The 15,285-nt window shown below is 43.7% G+C and overlaps 1 long non-coding RNA gene across 1 annotated transcript; it reads right to left on the minus strand.

Moving 5' to 3' along the window:
- Positions 1–13,046: 13,046 nt before the first annotated feature.
- On the minus strand, positions 13,047–15,023 carry LOC105815917. The gene is made up of 3 exons (XR_001137767.1): positions 14,867–15,023; positions 13,872–14,012; positions 13,047–13,497 (listed from the first exon to the last, which is right to left on the minus strand). It is a non-coding gene; the product is annotated as an uncharacterized LOC105815917 (long non-coding RNA).
- Between the last annotated feature and the right edge of the window lie 262 nt (positions 15,024–15,285).

Consider the following 15,285-nt stretch of genomic DNA (forward strand, 5'->3'; position numbering starts at 1 on the left):
AATAAAAATAAAATAAGAAGTGTCAAAGTGAAATGTCAGAGATACCAACTGTCAAATTTAGTACTTAAGGAAATCAGACATTTCATACTTAGCACATTGACTGTCACACTTGAAAAAAAATTTCCCCTGGGGCCATGGTGCTTTATTATGAAAACAGAATAAAAACTTCAAAAACAAAGCAATCCTTTCTAATTTGATGAAAAATTAGTTATTTTTTTTATCATTTTCTGTGCATGAGTTATATGCAACTCATATGGTGCTAGAATCAATTTTTACACTGCACACCACTTGAGTTGTATGTGACTCAAGACATACTTATTGAATTTGTTTCAGAGAATTGAGTCTTCATATGCTTCACAAGGCCCTGGGCTCAAAACTAGCGTGAGTTAAATACAACTCACATGGCAGTTAATGTGTTAATAACCTAATAGAACAATCAAAGAAAGTATCTAGCTTTTCTGCATTGATGGGAAAAAATTGTACATGACTATACAGATCCTTTGTTTGTTTAAAAAAGTAGTTCTATGTGAAAGAAAATAGAAAATAATAGTTCTACATGGATATTCCCTGTATACTGCCTTGTATTGTGGTTTCTTTTCAATGCGTGTTTTTATTTCCCTATGTAGGTCCTAAGTTCCTGAAGGATGGGGAGTCTCTTACACGTTGTGAGTTCCAGGGCACCCAGCTGCAGTGTCTCACATGTATTCAATACTCAAGAAATATTTGGCTAAAGGGTCAGCTTGGCAGAATGGAAAGTGGCTTTTGGAATCAGGGGAAATTCAATTCAAATCCCAGCTCTTCCATTTACTATTATAGTTGGGACTAGAGCAGTTACTTAGTATCTCTGATCCTCAGTTTCCTGATATAACCTCCTAGTTTTGAGATTAAATGAGATAATATATATATAAACTGCCTGATTCACTAATGATAGCGATTACTATTATTTATGGACGTGGATAACTAATAATAAAATGTTAAAAATGAGTAAGTTCGGCCGGGCGCGGTGGCTCACGCCTGTAATCCTAGCTCTCTGGGAGGCCGAGGCGGGCGGATTGTTTGAGCTCAGGAGTTCGAAACCAGCCTGAGCAAGAGTGAGACCCCGTCTCTACTAAAAATAGAAAGAAATTAATTGGACAACTAAAAATACATAGGAAAAAAAAAAATCAGCCGGGCATGGTGGCGCATACCTGTAGTCCCAGCTACTCGGGAGGCTGAGGCACTAGGATTGTTTGAGCCCAGGAGTTTGAGGTTGCTGTGAGCTAGGATGACGCCACGGCACTCAGTCTAGCCCGGGCAACACAGTGAGACTCTGTCTCCAAAAAAAAAAAAAAATGAGTAAGTTTAACATTAAACAGAAAATTAAAAAACAGCGTTCTGTGATGGATATTTCTTCGCATGTGTTAAAATATCAGGATTTCTTTTGCCTACTGCTCCCCTTTGTAAAGATGACAGGAGCAATGACTCTACCAACCACCTTCTGCAAACTATCTTTTCACTTGTACAAACTTCCCCAAAAGAAATCTGATTAGTTATTTAATAAAATACACTAGGGCGTGTCTTCTAACTGTAAAAACATTTTTGCCACAAGAGGGCACAATGTGACTGTCTGTACTGTAAGAATGACAGTACTGGAAGTTAATATTACATTACCAGATACACTGTGTTCCGGTAATTGTTTTTATTTGAATATTGTTCTTTATATACTTGAGTTAATTTTATTTTTTAAGGCAAGAATAATTGAAAGCAGGAAATTTCCACAATTTCCTTCTGGAAATTTTTTTCTCAGTCTGTAACTGGTTAAATACAAACTTAACATCATTGTTTTCTGTTTAAAATACTGTGATTCATCTGCTTTCTGGGAGTCATTTCCTGTAGAGGTTTAAGAGGCTTTCTAGCTCCAAATTACTCTACATTCCTAGTTCTTGTTATGTTTCCTGAAGGCCATCAAGTTCATGGGTTTTATTATAGCCTTGCAAATTAGTAGAAAAAATTTACTAGCCCATAAATATTTTATCAGCTTCATCTTGCTCCTGGGGGCAGATTGGTAATGAAATAGCTGAAAGCACTATTATTCATAACTTATTCAGCTATAAAACTAATGATTGTTATGCAACCAGTTTCCAGCTTTTTTTCCTCTCCTTGGGAAGAGTGTGCACTTATAGTGGTTATAGGCATAAATGTGGCCAAATAAATCTGTTGCCCAACACCACATGCAATCCGTGGAATGCATGGCAAGAGCGACACATACCCAGTATGATTTCATTGATAAATGGAAGTTAGCCTCTGCTATGGCCTAAACATTGGTGTCCCCCTCAAATTCATATATTGAAATCCTAATCCTCAAGGTAATGGTATTAGGGCCTTTGGGAGGTGATTAGGTCATGAGGACAGAGCACTCATGAATGGGATCAGTGCCTATAAAAGAGGCCCCAGAGAGACCCCTTGCCCCTTCCATCTTGAGAGGTTACAGTGAAAATTTGGCCATCTATGAGAAAGAGGGCCCCAACCAGACACTGACCCTCCTGGCATCTTGATCTTGGACTTCCCAGCCTCCAGAACTGTGAAAAATAAATTTCTGTTGTTTATAAGGCACCCTGTCTATAGTGTTTTGTTATAGCAGCCTGCGCTAAGACACCTTCATTTGAGAAGTCCTGCTGGCAACAATACACAGTCCCTGTTCAAGAAAATGACTGGCCAGAACATGCCTGCTCCCTCTTCTTCCTCCTTGTCTCTTCACACACACACAGATACCCAGTAGGGGAGTGGGCAGAACCTTGACACACTGTTTTACAAAAGTTTCTGGGCTCTGGACTGAGATGGATGTTTCCATGCTCAGGAAGCTGTCATGTTTCTGGTGCAGTGCAGCCGTCCAAGTCACTGTCTACCTTTGCAAAGTCATACATGTTTCCTCGTGGTTGTCATATCCATTTCAACTTGGACTTAATGTTCCATGCTAGGGATGTTTTGGGAATGCCTGCCCTTTTCTAGAAGAATAGCTGTGGTTCAGCATTCTTCGTCACACCAGTTGTGTCTCTGCCCACCCCCACTGGTCCACCACTAGAACAAGATGGCAAATGAACCACACAGTTATTAATAATGAAAGCAAATGCACCACAAAAGAGAAGCAGCTCTTGGTAGGCAAGAGGGCAGGCGAGGACAACCATGGAGAAGAGGCAGCTTTTTTCCTCCACTGTCAGCACCTCTCCCCTCTTAGCTCAAGGCTGTAAGGAAGTGTTGGGACCCTGACCAGCCCCATTATTGGGCAATGGCTCCTGATTTGAGCCGTGCCCCATAAACACAGGGAGTTGGTAAGGACCAGTGGAGAGACATCAGCAGTAGAGTGGGGTGGCTGAAACCAGGATCCCCCGTGGCTCCAAGGCTGCCAAGCAGCATGTACCTGAGGATGCTGACAGCATCAACTTCAAGACATATTTCAGGACCTGTTTTCCCAATGGCTGTACTGAGAGAGGTTAATAAATGTCCCACAAAAACAGACTTCCACAATGTTTCTTTGTCACAGGACTTCTTGGAATCTTTAATATGCCAAAACTCTTATCTCCCAAAGGGAGGTATTATTTTAACCACAAAACTTGTTTTTGAAATAGTGTCATGCAAACCTACTGTTTCAAGTTACATACGTGGGAACTATTTTTCTAATCATCTAGTTTGGACCAATTATTCTAAAAGAAACAATCAAAATGTGTTGTTCCTTTATTAAGAGCAAAATTTGTTTAGTCATGTGTGACAACGAATAAGATTGAAGAGTATCTTCTAGGGATTATTAGGGAATTGGAGGTGACATTATCACTATAGATTTACAAATACCTAGGGTACCTGTGAAGGGTACAAAGTTTGTCTTTTATTTAGGTAGATCTTTATTTCAGCAAGTTTACAGTGATTCTCAGATGTCACCTTATAAAAATTCCCAAGTTCTAAAAATTGGTTTAGAGATGGCCTGGCCCATGATGTGATGAATGAATAAATGAAGGGGCTCAATGTTCCTTAGGCAGGATTTGAATATCTGAGATCTCAGGGAGATATACCCAGCAATTGTCTCTTCCTGTCAAGGTATAAGAAGCTGTCCTTCCCAAAAGTTGTAGGCTAGACCATTCCCCCATGTATAAATCAATACAAGTTGACCAACTAAAAGAAGATAAATTGATTAAAAAGAGGCAGGTTGTAGACAACGAACATCCCAGGAAAACCTGAAATACCAACTTGATGTTGTTACCGTTGTCTTATGTAGTAGGAATTGCTGTGGTAACACATGGCACGAGGGTGCAGGAAAACATTTTGGCTGGTTCCTTCTGCAGCGTAGGGAGTGTTTTTCACTCATCTTCAAGACTTCCCTAAGCCCTACTGATCTTGCTTTACCATCATTCCATGAGGGTAATGATGAACGGCAGTGTTCTCAGAGCATGCCCAAGAAAGTGGGGACTGGTAAGAATTATCTTCTGAAATCCAAATAAAGGAAGCAAACCATCAATGTTCAGGGCTCGAGAATAGATGGCAATAACCAAGTCCATATCTAACCCTGCTCATGTCATCCAGCCACAACCATCAACACTTTGCACCTATAGCAACTTCCTCCTGAGTGTTTTGTATGAATACCTGTGTCGAGTTGACCCACAAAGGTTATCTGCAGGGTTCTGACCTGGGACCAAACAAACTTAGCCATCTATTCTGAGAGACCAAAATCTGACTTCAGGACCAAAAACAGAAACTGAAGAAAGGAAGGAAAAAAAAAAAAAAAAAAACAACCACAAGAAAAAGAAAAACCCTTAGTCTCCTCCAGAAACCTAGGGAGAGGGAGGAGGGCACATACCAATACTCGTGGCCACATGGACAGAGGACTTAAATGGCCTGAGAAAAAATGTGCCATTGTAAGTGGAGAAGAAAACAGCTATTGTCTAACGCTTAAATAAAAAACACTGTATAAACAGCTAACAGCTGTTTTTCAGCCTTTGCTTTTTAGAGCAAAAGCCAATAAAAGAAAAGACATACTCTTTCAAATGTGGTGTTTGTTCAGAGCCCAAATTTTCTACAACTAATTTACAACCCAGAAGTAGACCCTGTTTCAGATAGTTTTGTTTGGAAGAATAGAGAAAACTACAAAGTTCAGTAGAATGCCACAGGTCCAGATGGAGGCTGAGTCAGACAGGGAAAGGTGGTCACATCTGCAGTGATTTTAGTGTTAAAGAACAGAAACCAGTATTCTCAAACCCACCTCAGTAAGTGGATATTGAAAGGGAAAAACATTAACTTTGCATGCAAAAGTGGGAAATACGGTGCATCTCTTTGCGACGCTGTTGTTTGATCCAGCACCCTTAACTATGATGATCATCAAAGGAGTAAATAACACAGTCCATTCCTTGTCCACATATAAAAGCCACCTGATAAGACTAAGAGGACTCTAATGAGCACCATTCTGTAAATAAGGAAATTATGGGGGACTCTCAAAGGGATATTCGTATAAGAAATTACTAGCTTAGTCCTATAATTATGAAGCCAGAGGGATAAATTAACAGTGAGGCGAGGCCCTTTTTATAAACAGAGACTCAGAGATGAGCCCTTACTCACTCCCTGTCACTGTCTCCATTAATGCTGCTTACGTCACCCTGAATATCAGCTTCAGTCCCTTAACATCTTGTACTTACTGTCGGTATCAGCTCTTTACCCATCTCTAACTTTTTCATTATACATAAATGTATTTAGATATACATATATATAGAGGGAGATAGAGAGCTTTGAAATGTTCTCTAATTGTTTCCTATATCTTTGTTTTATCTTTCCTAAAACTTTGAAGTGTGGGCTATGTCTACTTCTGCCCAGGCATATCTTGCTGCTTTGTCCATATGCTTTGGATATTATAAGCACATGACATCCATTCCCACGATTATGGCAGAGATGATCTTCTGAAGGCCTTTCTGCCACAATTCTAGTACATTCTGGACACAACACGGTTTTTAATGCCCTGCTGGGCTTGCTGATGGCAAAAGGACTCTCCAAAGTCCAAACAAAGAAGCAAGAGCTGTGAGCTGAAATCCAAGCGGGAAGCAGTAAGTGTGGGACAAAACCCAACATTAAGTCCTGGGCCCACTGCAAAGTGCAAAAGCCAAAGTCAAATCTCCCGCTTTAGACCCTGACCCTTGAAGAAGGCTCAATCAGCCTTCTGAGTCCTGGAGGAAGCAAATGACAATCTCTTCTGGAGTGAACAACTTCAATTAGGCCTTCAGGACTCCCGCAAATCAAGCAAAAAATGAGTTCAGAGTAAAAAATCACCAAATAGCAAGAGAATAAGCCACCATATGTAAGAGAAAGCAAGAATAGCAAACAATAAATTTATACTCCTGGGCCTCTGATACTGGAATGATCAATGCCAAATGGAAAGTATTGTATATGGAATATTTAAAGAAATCCAAGATGGGTACTTGTTGTAGCAGTACCAAGAGACTATGCAATATGACCAGGGAGATTTGAAAAAGAGCCAAGTAAAAACATTTATAAACAAAAAATATAATTGTTGAAATTAAAAACTCAATGACCAGGCTGGGCACAGTGGCTACACCTATAATCCTAGTGCTCTGGGAGGCTGAGACGGGAGGATCGCTTGAGGTCAGGAGTTTGAAAAACTCAATGACCAGATTAAACAGTAAATAAGACAATCGAAAAGGGAATTATTTAATATGTCTGAAGAAGTTACCTGCAATATAGCACAGAGAAACAGGAAGACAGAAAATATGAAAGAGGGGTTAAGATACTAAAGATAGAATGAGAAAGCTTAATATACTCATAATAGGAGTCCCAGAAAAGATTAGAAAGAATAGACTAAAAGACAATATTTAAAAAAAAGAAAGAAATAGTATCTTTTGCTGCAACTTGGATGAAACTGGAAGCCATTATCCTAAGTGAAGTATCTCAGAAAGAGAAAAACAAATACTGAATGTTCACACTTTAAATGGGAGCTGAGCAATGGGTACACATGGTCATACAGAGGGGTATACTAGACTTTGGAGACTCAGAATGGGGGACAGTGGAAAGGGCATGAGGGATCAAAAAAAACTTGTCAAGTAAAATGTATACTATTTGGGTGAAGGGTACACTAAAAGCCCTCATTTCACCACTATACAATTCATCATGTATCAAAAAACCACTTGTACCCGCTAAATCTATTGAAATAAAAAATATAAATAAGTAAAAAAAAAGACAATATTCAAAGAGATAATGAATGAGAATTTCCAGAACTGATGAGAGACATCAGTCCACAGATACGGGAAGCACAGCGCATACCATGCAGGGTAAATTTTTTAAAATCTACACCCAGACTGCAAAATTGCAGAATGCTAAACTCGAAAAGATCTAAAAGCAGGAAAAAGGTAAATCATCTCCAAAGAAACAATTAAATTATTAGCACACATCTTTATATAGCAACAGAAACCAGAAAACTGTGGAATAATATCTTCCAAGTGATAAGAGAAAATAACTGAGAATTGCAGGTGCAGTAAAACTATTTTTAAGGCTGGTCCTAAGGTAGTGAGTTATCTCACTTGATTGTTCACAGTCAGTTACAGATTGAACTCCTTGTTCTACTACTTAACCCCCCTCTTCACTACTGCACTTGACTAGTCTTTAAAAAAATAAATAAATAAATTTTTTTAAAAAAACTATTTTTAAGAATGAGCATGAAATAAAGAATTTTCAGATAAGCATTATGTATGAACTAGAAAATTAACAATATGAGGGGTGCTATGCTCAAGCTCTGTCTGGGCATCATCCCAGGAGCCCTTTTATGTGAAAAACAAATTTAAGTATGAGGTTAACATTTGCTTAGTTGAGTGACAAAGAGAGTTTTTTCATGTTCCCTGACTCTCTGGGAATTCAGGAAACAATTGAGTTATTGGTGGTTTAAAATGTCAGAGAGCAGTACTCACAATGTACTTCCCACTCTCAATTACTTAAGCATTGTCTGAGTTTGAGGCTATTCTTGAGAACTAAAATGTTTTTCTAGTGTATATTGTGTAGTTTCCACGTGCTCAGTATGACTAATGCATTAGTCACAGGTTATAATATGAGAGACTCAAGAAAAGACAATCTTGATCTCTGGAATGACCTTGCTTCCCAACTCTTATTTCCTCCACCCCGACCAATTATCCCCTCACCCCCGCTTCCATCTCTGAGACTGGTTCTATTCCTGGCAGGAGATACTTTCTGAGTTGGGACTTGCTGCTTCTTGAAGCCTTTAGCTCAGTTAAAATCTCCACCCTCTTTCTTATGCAGACATTCTCCCTGGATTTCTCACCCCTTTTCCAATAATCTCTTGTCTGTCGGTGAGAAGATGAGTGAGCCCAGCTGTTAAAGAACTGAGAAAGGAAGAAAGGAGGAAAAATTAAATGGGGTTGATGCAAATTGAACAAAGATATTTTAATCTGTGCTTTTTATGATACGGAAAAGTGTGAACCAACCCAAGTATCCAATAATCAGGAACTAGCTTAGCAAATTTTAGTATATGAAGAAAAGGGAATATTACCTTATCATAACTGATGAAAAATGCAAGGACTATATGCACAGTGGCTACATGTGGATTACAGGCCATCGAACTGCTTATGTGAACTAACGCCAACTGATACAGACTCAGTTATGCATAAGACTTATAACTATGTAAGAATCAGGCAGATAGAAAGCTAGGGGTTGAAAGAGAATATAGAATCTTCCAATTTATTAGTAAATTTACAATGAAAGTGTTTTTATATTGTTCCTATTGTTTCCAGGATTCTTGTTTGCTTGTCCATAAAAAGGGGGCTACATTCTTATTTAAAATGGTGGATTGAAAAAATAGAGAATGTATCAGAGTCTGAACAGGAGACAGGAATCACACAGTAATTTCTACAAGGAAAGTTAACAATAAAGAATTATTAACAGGGGATTGGAATAATGAGAGATTGGCTACTAAAAGGCAAAAAGAGCTCTAAAGAATACAGGAATGGCAGATGCAGAGAGCAGCTATCTTCCCTAGAGCTGAGACAGAGCATTCGGGGAAGAGGCCCCCTTCTCCCAGGGCTGAAATCCAGACCTCATGGGAGAGGGGCTGGCAGGAACTCTTGGGAAGGTGGAAAAGTTCTCGAGGAGCCTCACTGCTGAGACATTCCAGAAACCCTCTCTTTGGAGTGCTGAGGAAGCCATCCACTGCAAAGCTGTCCAAGGGGGTGCCAGGGAAGTAATCGAAGGGGAGGTATCCCCCTTCTGGCACTCTACTGCGAAGCCTCCTGAGGAGGTTCTGGCAGAGGCCACTCCTGAGGAGGTGCCCAGGAAGCTGCCCACGGGAAGGCATCACATGCTGCTGGCCCCCTGAAGCTTCAGGGAAAGCTGTGTGCACTGCTGGAGCCTGACAAAGTAAGGCCCCTGGCACTGGGAAGAGAAGCCCCCTCCTCTCACAATGTCCCTCCAGCAGCCCCTCCCGACAAAGCTTAACCCACACTAGCAGCAAAGGAGAACTGCTTACAGGGGCCATGTCCATTCTCTCAGAGCAAGTAATGAAGGGTGAATTTGGAGCTGAGAAGCAACAAATTGATAACTGTCACAGTAAGTTAAGCTGATGGGTGGATCTTGGGCCATACATATGTTCATTGCAGGCCTGGACCCTGGATTTTCCTATCACAGGGCCAAGCTCATGTAGGAAGCCTGGGCTGATGATCAGACAGCCAAGCAAGCTGGTTCTTAACTTCCTTTTATACAGTATCTTTTATGAAAGCCACTGGCTTTCCACATTAGTCATTACTATTATGTGCCAGACCCTAGAATATATATACATATGTATGTGTATATATGTGTATATAAAATGAGAACATCATTACATGGCTGGATATTGTCTGGAAAGTATATATGTTATATATATATATATAAAATATAATGATTTTATATTACATATAAGAATATATATAGTCTTGTCTGCCCCAAGACAGGCTGGACCAAATGGGTCTCTCCAGTCTTGTGACTTCAAACACATACACACAATAATGAAAGTATGTCTTTCAGGTGTGTTAAGGAAAATATGAATTAAGAATACTGTAAAAATGTTTAAGAGCTGAATAAATGCCAATACCTTGGTTTTAAAGTTTTTGCACCACATTCTTTGACAATGTAGTGATCAAAAGTGTGGGCCCTGAGCTACTTACTAATTGTGTAACCTTGGACAAATTGTGTCACATTTCTGTTCCTCAATTTCCCCATCTGTAAAGTGGGTAGGTACAATAATAACATTTCAGAGGATCGTTGGGAGGATTAAATGAGTTGATGTATGTAAGAGAGCCTAGACATAGTAAGTGCTCCATATGTTGTTATTAATATTTGAGAACAGACCCACGTGTGCCAGCCCCCTATGATTTCTCCCATGCCCCTGCCTCAGAATGTTGACTTTCCTCACAAATACTGCCCCTAAGGGCACTTCGTCACGGTGCGACCACTGAATCATGCTGTGCAGCCCATCGGCACCACTGGCCACGCAAGTCACCGGCTTGCTCGTCTATTGTCGGCGCTGAACAGAAAGGCTGAAAGCCAAAACAAGTAAATTGGCTCCCGCACAACTGATCCAAACAGCCTGGGGCCTGGCAGTGCCAGGGGAAGAGCTTGAAAAGACAAACAACCAAAAACAACACACAGGCTTGTCTTTGTCGTGGCCGAGCCCGCTCGCGGCCAGGCACGGAAACAGAGCGGCTTTATGAGAAAATGCCTTTCTTTCAACGCAGTAATTGAATCCAGTTGTGGATTGAGGTTGTACATTAATGGGGCTTAAGAAAGGTTTGCCTCTTAGACACGTCTGCTCCAGAGGAGCAATCTTTCATTTCTGTTAAATGCTGGTTAAGCAGGGTGCTAAGGCATTCATCGTATGGTCTAATCCTGTGGGCTCTGACTCTCGTGCTCACCCCAGAGATACGCTGGGAATCCTTTAGGCTCTTTAAAAACTAAACCTCTTGGGTGGAGTCCGCGACAGCCCCTCTGGATGTGAACTCTGCTCCGGAGCAGTTCTATGGCAGCTGAATTTTTAGAACACTTTATTTTGACTTCAGCATAATTCCTCTTGCAGGGGCTCCCCTTGTCTGAGTAACACCTTCTCCTGGAGACCCCCTGAGGAGAAAGAGCTTGATGGTGGCTGGGATGGGCTGTTTGCTGCCTCTTGTCCCGTGGCTCTGCCGCCTGCTGACAGCATGCTTCACTCTGTTAATGAAACGAAACAGTCCCTGTTCTAGCAACTGCCACCCACGTCAGGACAGCAAGGCTTACACTACCCAGCTGGAGTCCTGCCCTGCAGCCCTCAGGGGCACAGATTCAAAGGTCTTCGCCAGAAGCTCTTCAGTAAAGCAGACTTTAAAAATTTTCTTTTAATTACTTTGGTCATCCTGAAATGATGAAATGCTCCACGTGGGAAGCAGAGTAGGATATGGGTTCAATTAGAAAGAGTAAAGTTTCTTTTGCAGACATAAAAGCCCACTGTGTGCACAGGCCTCTGGCTGTGTGCAAGCTACAGGGTGTGTGCAGTCTCTCTTGTCTGCAGCACTTTTGTGCACGTCCTCCAACTTCTCGCTGGGACAGGGCACCAGTCAGGGCCTAGGCAGGAAAGCAGTGGCACAGGTGGACACGTGGGGGACTTTGGTAAAGGCACTGTTTGCAAAAGTGTGGGGCCGGTGAGCCTGAGGGTAAAGGGAACCCATGGTCACTGGCTCCAGAGAGAGAGAGCAGAGCGGGAACTAACAGGACCCATGACACAGCCAACAGGGCGACCCCGCGGCAAGAGGCAGGGGAATCCAGCCTCTGCCACCCCCATCTCTGTTCTCCTGCTGGGGCTCCCCAGGCGGTGCCCTCTAGAAGCCGAGGGCAATGGGGCCGTGGATGGCGCCACGCAGGTCAGCCTCCGCCCTGCTCCTGCCAGCTCTGCCCCGGCACTGCCAGGCCCCAAGCTGTCTGGTCGGTTATATGGGGGCCGGTTTGCTTGTTTTGGCTTTGGGCCTTTTTACCCAAGGCATGAGCAGGGCAGAGGATGGGTCTGGAAGAGCCAGTGGGAGGCACCCAGCATACACACCACCCCCAGAAGCTTCTAGAAAGCAGGGACTAGGTATGACTCATCTTTATATTCTAGGGCCTGGCACATGATAAGTACATCGCATATTTTCCTGAGCAAACGTGAGGAAGAAAGAAAGGGAGTGCACACGCACGCAGGGACTGTCCCAGGTGAAAGGTGGTTGAGCACCGGAGAGGGTAACGCTGCGCAGGAAAGAAGCTTGCGTGCGAAACGGGCTCTGCCGCCCGATGGAAGTGGAAACGGCTTTAAGGAGAAAGTGGGAGACTGGGTGTGAAAGGAGTACATGGCAGATCCCTGGAGTCAGCATTCCAGGTGGAGGGAACAGGAAGAGCAAGAGCCTGGAGGCAAGAATGAGGCGGCAGGGAGGAAACAATAACCCAGTACGGCCAGAGCCGGAGGTTTGCCCAGGGACCAGGCGCTCTGGGGGGCGGGGCGGGGCGGGGGCAGGCTACCGAGGCTCTGAGTGCGGCCGGGAGTCGGGGGTGGCCTTGCACACAGTGGGCAAGCACCGAGACCTGGCAACTGAGCAGGAGTGGACAGTCCGGGAGAGACAAAGACAGAAGTTCCACATGAGGACACTTGGACCAGCAGGCATGAGAAGGAAGGACAGAGGTACGTGACGCAAGAAAGAAGCAAAGGACTTGGAGCCTCACTAGCTGGGGGAGACCAAGGAGAAGGGCAACACCATGACTTTGAGTGGCTGGGTCTGGGGCACCAGGAAGTGACAGTGCTGGTGACTCAGAGCCAGATGAGTGTGGCCCTGCCCTGCCCTGCCACGGTCTCTCCCAAGACCCTTCTGCCCAGTGATTATCCCTGTGGCTGGCAGACACTGGAGCACAGGAGGATGGGGACAGCTCCTGGAAGTCCTCAAGCTTTGAAAGTCCCCAAGGAAAAACTGTTTCTGGGCACAGAAGGGAGGGCGGCCACATCAGCCCTCCCCAGACCAAGAACTACTCCCTCAGAATAGACCCTCAGACCTGTCCTGGAGGCGGGGGTCTCTGCCCGAGCTCCAATCTCCACTCAGGAAGTCCAGCAGGGCCAGGGGAAAGCTGGGGGCCTCCATTCCCAAGGGCACATTACCCTGAGGTCCCCTGGTTGGTCCTGTCTCCTGGCTGCTGAGAGCCAACCCCTTGCGACCCTCTGAGGAGAGCCAGCCCTCTCTGTCACTGGAATTTAGAAGGACAGTCTAAATCAGCAGCTTGTTCGCACAGCAGTCACGAGGATGGGGCCTGGAGACGGCTCTCTCCTTTGCCACTTGCTGCCCAGCTGGGTCACAGACCCTCTCGTCACTTGGCCTGGGTGCAAGAGCAGGAGGTGTGGCTCCCAGGAAAGATCTCCCTCATAATCCCTGGGGCCATGTGGGCTCCACAGTCTTGGCTTAAATGATGGAGAAAGACATCGGTACTGAAATCTTCATTGATTTTCTAAAATCCAGTGGGGACAGAAAAGGAAAATATAAAGACAAAATTATTTCTTTGAGTGAAATCCTATCCTGCTAATTTGAGTCCAAAGTTATTAAATTCATAATAACTGAGCATCTAGTTTTGGTCCCAGTGGGATGTGGAGGACTGAGGAGCCTGAGACACAGTCCTAGGAGCTGCAGGACCTCAGACTGTGGTCAAGGCCCTGCCCTCCCAATTAGTTTCCTAGGGTTGCTGTGACAAAGAACCACAACAAATGTGGTGGCTTAAGATGACAGAATGTGTTCTCTTACAGTTCCAGAGGGGAGGAGTCTGAAATCAAGATGGCAGCTGTGCCGCGCTCCCTCCACAGACTCCAGGGGAGAATCCTTCCTTACCCCTTCCAACTCTGGGTGATGCCAGGGGTTTTGGTCTGTGTCACTTCCATCCTTGTCTCCAAATGGCCTTCTCAAGTTCTCTCTGTGTCTTCTCCCCTTCTGTCCCTCACAGGGGCACTTGTCGTTGGAATCAGGGCCCACCTGGATAATACAGATGATCTCATCTGAAGATCCTTAATTAATTACATCTACAAAGACCTTCCTTCTAGGTAAGGTCACATTCCCAGTCCCAGGGGCTTGGACATGTGGGGCCAACCCACAGCCACCCCATCTACATTCTCGCTTTCCCTGTGGATCCTCACACTCAACCTAGACACATGTTCTTTTGCCTCATCAAAAGAAAAATGAATTCTTTCTCTCCCGGGACACTTTCAAGGTGTGCCACCATCCTTTTGCCCCTTCACTTAGCCATCAAATTTCTCCCAAGAGTAGTCTGTATGGCTCCTTCCATTTCTGACTCACCACTTACTTTTTTCACTTACTTTTCAAAGCAATTTATTATGATAATGTTTCAAACAGAGAGAAAAGTGTAGAGAACAACAGGATTTTTTATGATGTTAGCATTGTCCTCCCATTTACTTTTTTGTGGCAAAATATAACATAAAATTTGCCATTGTAACCATTTTGAAATGTACCACTCTGTGGCATTAATTACTCCCACTTACATTTGAATGCTTTGTGGTTTGGCTTTGACCCTCAGCACTGTCCAGGAAGGGTTCTCTCAGAGATGGCCAGTGTCCCCCTCCATCCTCACCCTTTCAGCCCCTTCACAAACCTGCTCACCACCCTCTTCTTCAAACTCCTTCCTCCACTTCCCAGGTTCCTGAGCTCTCCTTGTTCTCTACTGTTGCCCTAGCTCCTTCCCCCATTCCCCAAATCAGGATTTCTTCAGATACCTGCCTGGTTCCCCTGAGTTTTTATTGCTCCCTTGGAAACCGCCTCTGTTCTCATCCAGTGTGATGGCGTCAGCCAGCTCCGTCATGCAGGTGACTCACCTGTAAAGCAGAAGCCTGGACTTGTCTGTGACACCCAGGCCCACATTTCCAATTGTCTCCTGCGCATTTCCACCTACGTGCCCTGTTGGCACCTCAAACTCGGTATGTCCAAAGGCACTGAAGAGCTCGTCTTTCAAACTTGTGCTTTCTCCATGTTCTCCCCAGTCTGTACACCGCACTGAAGGAACAACATTGTTCATAAACAATCTAATGAAGAAAAATAAACTATCTAATAGGAAAAAGAGAGAAATATCACAGCACATAACTGCCCCTTTGATTAATCACCTGTGGCTTAACTCATTGTCTTTAAGATTAACAACCTGTGGCTTAATTGTGGTCTTTGAGAATTTGTTTTAACAGCACTTGAAGAGTTCCCAAGCAGACAGCAGGGGTGCCAGCTCCCTCCCCCATTCGCCAGA

This window comes from Propithecus coquereli, unplaced genomic scaffold (genome assembly GCF_000956105.1).
Source record: "Propithecus coquereli isolate 6110/MARCELLA unplaced genomic scaffold, Pcoq_1.0 Scaffold35, whole genome shotgun sequence".
In the NCBI taxonomy this organism is placed as follows: Eukaryota; Metazoa; Chordata; class Mammalia; order Primates; family Indriidae; genus Propithecus; species Propithecus coquereli.